Below are 8,495 nucleotides of genomic sequence, written 5' to 3'. Positions count from 1 at the left end.
CGACTGGACCCTTTCTCCTCTTCAATGTGTTGAGTAGAATTATTCTCCTGTTCAATGTGTCGACTGAGCTCTTCCTCATATTCAGTGTGTCGACCAGCTTCTATCTCATGTCAAATGTGTTGACTGGACTTTTTTCTCCAGTTCAGTGTGTTGACTGGACTCTTTCTCCTTTTCAATGTGTCGATTGGACTCTTTTCTCATGGCCAATGTCTTGAGAGGACTATTTTTCCTGTTCAATGTGTCGATTGGACACTTTCTCATACTCAATGTGTAGACTGGACTATTTCTCCTGTTTAGTTTGTCGACTTGACTCTTTTTCCTGTTCAGTGTGTAGACTGGATTCTTTCTCATGTCCAATGTGTCGAGTAGGCTCTCTTTCCTATTTAATGTGTCAACTAAACTCTTTCTCCTGTTCCATGTGTCGACTTGACTGTTTGTCCTGTTCAGTGTTTCGACTGGACTGTTTCTCATGTCCAATGTGTTGACTGGACTGTTTCTCCTTTCTAGTGTGTCGACTGGACTCTTTCTCCTGTTTATTCTGTCGACTTGACTCTCTCATGTGCAATGTGTTGACTAGACTCTTTCTCCTCTTCAGTGTGTCAACAATACTCTTTATCTTGTCAATTGTGTCGACTGGACTCTTTTCTCCTATTCAGTGTTTCGACATGACTTTTCTCATGTCCAATGTGTTCACTGGACTCTTTCTCCTGTTCAATGTATCGACTGAACTCTTTCACCTCTTCAATGTGTCGACTGGGCTCTTTATCCTGTTCAATGTGTCGACTGGACTTTTTCTCCTTTCTCGTGTGTCGACTTGACTCTTTCTACTGTTAAGTGTGTAGACTGGACTCTTTCTCCTATTTAGAGTATAGACTTGACTCTTTCTCATGTCCAATGTGTTCACTGGACTATTTCTTCTATTCAATGTGTCAAGTGGACTCTTTCTCCTCTTAAGTGTGTCGACTAGACTCCTTCTAATGTCATATGTGTCGACTGGAATTTTTTCTCCTGTTCAATGCGTCGAATGCTCTTAGTCTCCTGTTGATTGTGTCGACTGGACTCTTTCTCATATGAAGTGTGTAGACTGGACTCTTTCTTTCGTTAAGTGTGTCGACTTGACTCTTTCTCCTCTTCAATATGTCAATTTGACTCTTTCTCATGTCCAATGTGTTGACTAAACTCTTTCTCCTGTTCAGTATATCGACTTGACTCTTCTCCTGTTCAGTGTGTCAACTGGACTATTTCTCATGTCCAGTGAGTTGAGTGGATTGTTTCTCCTATTCAGTGTGTTGACTAGACTCATTATCATGTCCAATGTGTCCACTGGGCTCTTTCTTCTGTTCAATGTGTCGACTGGACTCTTTCTCATGTGCAATGTTTAGAGTATACTCTTCCTCCCTGTTCAGTGTGTCGACAAAACTCTTTCTCATGTCCAATGTGTCTACTGGAATATTTCCCTATTCAATGTGTCGATTGGACTCTTTCTCTTGTTCAATGTGTCAACTGTGCTCTTTCTCCTGTTCAGTGTGTCGACTGGATTCTTTCTCTCCTCTTCAATGTGTCGATTTCATTCCTTCTCCTGTACAGTGTGTCGACTGGGTTCTTTTCTCCTGTTCAGTGTGTCGACTGGGCTCTTTCTCCTGTTCAGTGTGTCGACTGGACCCTTTCTCCTCTTCTATGTGTTGGTAGAATTATTCTCCTGTTCAATGTGTCGACTGAGCTCTTCCTCATATTCAGTGTCGACCAGCTTCTATCTCATGTCAAATGTGTTGACTGGACTTTTTCTACTGTTCAGTGTGTTGACTGGACTCTTTCTCCTTTTCAATGTGTCGACTGGACTCTTTCTCATGGCCAATGTCTTGAGAGGACTATTTTTCCTGTTCAATGTGTCGATTAGACTCTTTCTCATATTCAATGTGTAGACTGGACTATTTCTCCTGTTCAGTGTGTCGACTGGACTGTTTCTCCTGTTCAGTGTGTCGACTGGAATCTTTCTCCTATTCAATGTGTCGACTTGACTCTTTCTCCTGTTCAGTGTGTCGACTGGGCTTTTCTCCCTGTTCAGTGTGTCGATCTTTTTTTTATGTCCAATGTCTTGAGTGGACTGTTTCTCCTGTTCAGTGTGGTGACTAGACTCTTTCTCATGTCCAATGTGTCGACTAGACTTTTTCTCCTTTCAATGTGTTGAGTGGGCTTTTCTCCTGTTCAATGTGTCGACTGGGCTCTTTTCTCCTGTTCAATGTGTTGACTGGACTCTTTCTCATGTCCAATGTGTTGACTGGACTGTTTCTCCTGTTTAGTGTGTCGACTGGACTTTTTTTTCTCCTATTTAGTGTGTCGACTTGACTCTTTATCATGTCCAATGTCTTGACTGGACTCTAGACATGTTCAATGTGTCGACTAGGCTCTTTCTTCTATTCTGTGTATTGACTTGACTCTTTCTCATCTCCAATGTGTTGACTGGACTCTTTCTCCTGTTTATTCTGTCGACTTGACTTTCTCTCATGTGCAATGTGTTGACTAGACTCTTTCTCCTGTTCAGTGTGTCAACTAAACTCTTTATCATGTCAATTGTGTCCACTAGACTCTTTCTCTATTCAATGTGGAAATTGGCTTTTTCTCCTGTTCAATGTGTCAGACTGGACTCTTTTCATGTCCAGTGAGTTGAGGACTGTTTCTCCTGTTCAGTGTGTTGACTAGACTCTTTATCATGTCCAATGTGTCCACTCCCACTACTTTCTTCTGTTCAATGTGTCGACTGGACTCTTCTCATGTCTTATGTTTCGAGTGGACTCTTTTTCCTGTTCAATGTGTCGACTGGACTCGTTCTCATGTGCAATGTTTAGACTGTACTCTTCCTCCTGTTCAGTGTGTCGACTGGACTCTTTCTCATGTCCAATGTGTCTACTGAATCTTTTCCTATTCAATGTGTCGATTGGACTCTTTCTCCTGTTCAATGTGTCAACTGTGCTCTTTCTCCTGTTCAGTGTGTCGACTCCCAGATTCTCTGTCCTCTTCTAATGTGTCGATTTCAAATTCCTTCTCCTGTTCAGTGTGTCGACTGGTTCTTTCTCCTGTTCAGTGTGTCGACTGGGCTCTTTTCTCCTGTTCAGTGTGTCGACTGGACCCTTCCTCTATCTATGTGTCGAAGTAGAATTATTCTCCTGTTCAGTGTGTCGACTAGACTTTTCTCCTGTTCAGTGTGTTGACTGAGCTTTTCCTCATATTCAGTGTTTCGACTGACTTTTCTCATGTCGAAATGTTCACTGGACTCTTTCTCCTGTCTTCAATGTGTCGACTGAACTCTTTCTCCTCTTCAATGTGTTGACTTGACTCTTTCTCCTGTTCAGTGTGTCGACTGGACTCTTTCTCCTGTTCAATGTGTCGACTGGACTTTTTTCTCCTTTTCGTGTGTCGACTTGACTCTTTCTCATGTCCAATGTGTCTACTGGAATATTTCTCCTATTCAATGTGTCGATTGACTCTTTCTCCTGTTCAATGTGTCGACTGGACTCTTTTCCTCTTCAATGTGTTGACTTGACTCTTTTTCCTGTTCAGTGTGTCGACTGGCTCTCTATCCTGTTCAATGTGACTACTGGACTTTTTCTCCTTTTCGTGTGTCGACTTGACTCTTTCTCATGTCCAATGTGTCTGGAATATTTCTCCTGTTCAATGTGTCGATTGGACTCTTTCTCCTGTTCAATGTGTCAACTGTGCTCTTTTTCCTGTTCAGTGTGTCGACTGGGCTCTTTCTCCTGTTCAATGTGTCGACTGGACTTTTTCTCCTTTCTCGTGTGTCGACTTGACTCTTTCTCATGTCCAATGTCTACTGGACTATTTCCCTATTCAATGTGTCGACTGTGCTCTTTCTCCTGTTCAGTGTGTCGACTGGATTCTTTCTCCCTGTTCAGTGTGTCGACTGGACCCTTTTCTCCTCTTCTATGTGTTGGTAAATTATTCCTGTTCAATGTGTCGACTGAGCTCTTCCTCCTGTTCAGTGTGTCGACTGGACTGACTTTCTCATGTCAATGTGTTGACTGGACTTTTTTCTCCTGTTCAGTGTGTTGACTGGACTCTTTCTTCCTTTTCAATGTCGATTGGACTCTTTCTCATGACCAATGTGTTGACTGGACTCTTTTTCCTGTTCAATGTGTCGACTGGACTCTTTCTCTCCTCTCAATGTGTGACTGGACTCTTTCTCCTGTTTAGTTTGTCGACTTGACTCTTTTCCCTGTTCAGTGTGTAGACTGGATTCTTTCTCATGTCAATGTGTCGAGTAGGCTCTCTTTCCCTATTCAATGTGTCAACTAAACTCTTTCTCCTGTTCCATGTGTCGACTTGACTGTTTGTCCTGTTCAGTGTTTCGACTGGACTCTTTCTCATGTCCAATGTGTTGACTGGACTGTTTCTCCTTTCTAGTGTGTCGACTGGACTCTTTCTCCTGTTTATTCTGTCGACTTGACTCTCATGTGCAATGTGTTGACTAGACTCTTTTCTCCTCTTCAGTGTGTCAACAATACTCTTTTTATCTTGTCAATTGTGTCGACTGGACTCTTTCTCCTATTCAGTGTTTCGACATGACTTTTCTCATGTCCAATGTGTTCACTGGACTCTTTCTCCTGTTCAATGTGTCGACTGAACTCTTTCACCTGTTCAATGTGTTGACTTGACTCTTTTTCCTGTTCAGTGTGTCGACTGGGCTCTTTATCCTGTTCAATGTGTCGACTGGACTTTTCTACCCTTTCTCGTGTGTCGACTTGACTCTTTTCATGTCCAGTGTGTCTACTGGACTATTTTCTATTCAATGTGTCGACTGGACTCTTTCTCCTATTCAATGTGTCGACTGGACTCTTTTCCTGTTCAGTGTGTCGACTGGACTCTTTCTCCTATTCAATGTGTCGACTGGACTTTTTCTCCTTTCTCGTGTGTCGACTTGACTCTTTCTCCTGTCCATTGTTGTACGACTGGACTTTTCTCCTATTCAATGTGTCAACTGTGTCTCTTTCTCCTGTTCAGTGTGTCGACTGGACTCTTTCTCCTCTTCAATGTGTCGATTTCATTCCTTCTCCCTGTTCAATGTGTCGACTAAACTCTTTCTCCTGTTCAATGTGTCGATTGGACTCTTTTCTCCTGTTCGTGTGTCGACTGATTCTTCTCCTGTTCAATGTGTCGACTGAGCTCTTCCTCATGTTCAGTGTGTCGACCAGACTTCTTTCTCATACATCAAATGTTGACTGGACTTTTCCACTGTTCAGTGTGTTGACTGGACTCTTTTCTCCTTTTCAATGTGTCGATTGGACTCTTTCTCATGGCTAATGTCTGAGAGGGACTCTCTTTTCTGTTCAATGTGTCGATTGGACACTTTTCTCCCTTCAATGTGTCGACTGGACTATTTCTCTCCTGTTAGTTTGTCGACTTGAATCTTTCTCCTGTTCAATGTGTCGACTTGACTCTGTTTCTCCTGTTCAGTGTGTCGACTTGACCGTTTCTCCTCCCCAATGTGTTGACTGGACTGTTTCTCCTGTTTAGTGTGTTGACTGGACTTTTTCTCCTGTTCAATGTGTGTGACTTGACTCTTTCCTTTTCAATGTGTCGATTGCAGTCATTCACATTTCCAATATGTCTACTGAGTATTTTCTCTCCTTATCAATGTGTCGACTGGACTCTTTTTCCTGTCCATGTGTTGACTGGACTCTTTCTACTGTTTAGTGTGTCGACTAAACTCTTTACCTTTTCTGAATGTGTCGACTGGACTCTTTCTCCTGTGCTGAATGTCGACTGGACTCTTTTCCTGTTCAGGTTGTCGATTTGACTCTTTTCACATGACCACTGTGTTGACTAGACTCTTTCTCCTGTTCAATGTGTCGACTTGACTCGTTTCTCCTGTTGAGTTTGTCGACTGGACTCTCTTTCTGTTGATCAATGTGTTCACTGGACTCTTTTCTCCTGTGTGAATAAGTCGGCTGAGCTCTCTTTTCCTGTTCAGTGTGTAGACTTGACTCTTTTTTTCCTATTTAAGTATAGACTTGACTCTTTCTCCTGTTTATGTGTCGACTTGATTCTTTCTCATGTCCAATGTGTTCGACTGGACTCTTTCTCCTGTTCAATGTGTCAAGTGGACTCTCTTTCTCTCCTGTTAAGTGTGTCGATCTGGACTCTTTCTAATGTCATGTGTCGACTGACTCTTTCTCCTGTTCAATGTGTGTCGAATGCTCTTTTCTCCTGTTCATTGTGTCGACTGGACTCTTTCTCCTGTGAAGTGTGTTGACTGGACTCTTTCTTTCGTTCAGTGTGTCGACTTGACTCTTTCTCCTCTTCAATTCGTCAACTGGACTCTTTCTCATGTCCAATGAGTTGAGTGACTCTTTCTCCTGTTCAGTGTGTTGACTGGACTCATTCTCCTGTCCAATGTGTCACTGGACTCTTTCTTCTGTTCAATGTGTCGACTGGACTCTTTCTCATGTTCAATGTTTAGAGTATACTCTTTCTCCTGTTCAGTGTGTCGACTGGACTCTTTCTCTATGTCCAATGTGTCGACTGGAATCTTACCCTATTCAATGTGTAGATTGGACTCTTTCTCTCTCTGTTCAATGTGTCAAATGGTGCTCTTCTCTCCTGTTCAGTGTGTCGACTGGATTCTTTCTCCTCCTCAATGTGTCGATTTCATTCCTTCTCCTGTACAGTGTGTCGACTGGACTCTTTCTCCTGTTCAGTGTGTCGACTGGACTCTTTCTCCCTGTTCAGTGTGTCGACTGGACCCTTTCTCCTCTTCTATGTGTTGACTAGAATTTTCTCCTGTTCAATGTGTCGACTGAGCTCTTTCTCATGTTCAGTGTGTCGACTAGACTCTTTCTCCATGTCAAATGTGTTGACTGGACTTTTTCTACAGTTCAGTGTGTCGACTGGACTCTTTCTCTCCTTTCAATGTTGTCGATTGGACTCTTTCCTCATGTGCCAATGTCTTGAGAGGACTTTTTTCCTGTTCAATGTGTCGACTTGACTCTCCTCTCTATACTCAAGTGTGTAGACTGGACTCTTCTCCTGTTCAGTTTGTCGGACTTGACTGTTTTCTCCTGTTCAGTGTGTAGACTGGATTCTTTCTCTGTCCAATGTGTCGAGTAGGCTCTCTTTCCTATTTAGTGTGTCAACTAAACTTTCTCCTTGTTCCATGTGTCGACTTGACTGTTTGTCCTGTTCAGTGTTTCGACTGGACTGTTTTCATGTCCAATGTGTTGACTGGACTGTTTCTCCTTTCTAGTGTGTCGACTGGACTCTTTTCTCCTGTTTATTCTGTCGACTTGACTCTCTCTCATGTGCAATGTGTTGACTAGACTCTTTCTCCCTCTTCAGTGTGTGTAACAATACTTTATCTTGTCATTGTGTCGACTGGACTCTTTCTCTCCTATTCAGTGTTTCGACATGACTTCTCTCATGTCCAATGTGTTCACTGGACTCTTTCTCCTGTTCAATGTGTCCGACTGACTCTTTTCACCCCTTCTAATGTGTCGATTCGGGCTTCTATCCTGTTCAATGTGTCGACTGGACTTTTTTTTTCTCTCTTCTTCGTGTGTCGACTTGATTCTTTCTCTACTGTTAAGTGTGTAGACTGGACTCTTTCTCCCTGTTTAGAGTATAGATTTGACTCTTTTCTCATGTCCAATGTGTTCACTGGACTATTTCTTTTCTATTCAATGTGTCAAGTGGACTCTTTCTCCTCTTAAGTGTGTTGACTAGACTCCTTCTAATGTCATATGTGTCGACTGGACTTTTTCTCCTGTTCAATGTGTCGAATGCTCTTTAGTCTCCTGTTGATTGTGTCGATTGACTCTCTTTTCTCATGTGAAGTGTGTAGACTGGACTCCTTTCTTTCTGTTAAGTGTGTCGACTTGACTCTTTTCTCCTCTTCTTCACATGTGTCGCAATTTGACTCTTTTCTCATGTCCAATGTGTTGACTAAACTCTTTCTCCTGTTCAGTATGTCGACCACCCTTTCTCCTGTTCAGTGTGTCGAACTGGACTATTTCTCATGTCCAGTGAGTTGAGTGGATTCTTTCTCCTATTCAGTGTGCGACTTGACTCTTTATCATGTCCAATGTGTGACTGGTTCCTTTTCTTCTGTTCAATCTGTCGACTGGTTCCTTCTCTCCTGTGCAATGTTTAGACTCTACTCTTCCTCCTGTTCAGTGTGTCGACAAAACTTTTCTCGCGTCCATGTGTCTACTGGAATACTTCCCTGTTCAATGTGTCGACTGGACTCTTTTCTCATGTTCAATGTGTCAACTGGGCTCTTTCACCTGTTCAGTGTCGACTGGATTCTCTTTGTCCTCTTCAATGTGTCGATTTCACTCCTTCTCCTGTTCAGTGTGTCGACTCGGTCTTCTTCTCCTGTTCAGTGTGTCGACTGGGCTCTTTTCTCCTGTTCAGGTGTGTCGACTGGACTCCTTCTCCTCTTCTATGTCGAAAGTAGAATTATTCTCCTGTTCAATGTCGAGTAG

The sequence above is a fragment of the Tachypleus tridentatus genome, chromosome 4, assembly GCF_004210375.1.
Source record: "Tachypleus tridentatus isolate NWPU-2018 chromosome 4, ASM421037v1, whole genome shotgun sequence".
Taxonomy (NCBI): domain Eukaryota; kingdom Metazoa; phylum Arthropoda; class Merostomata; order Xiphosura; family Limulidae; genus Tachypleus; species Tachypleus tridentatus.
The sequence above is the reverse complement of the archived record's forward strand: the minus strand, read 5'-3'. Positions refer to the sequence as shown.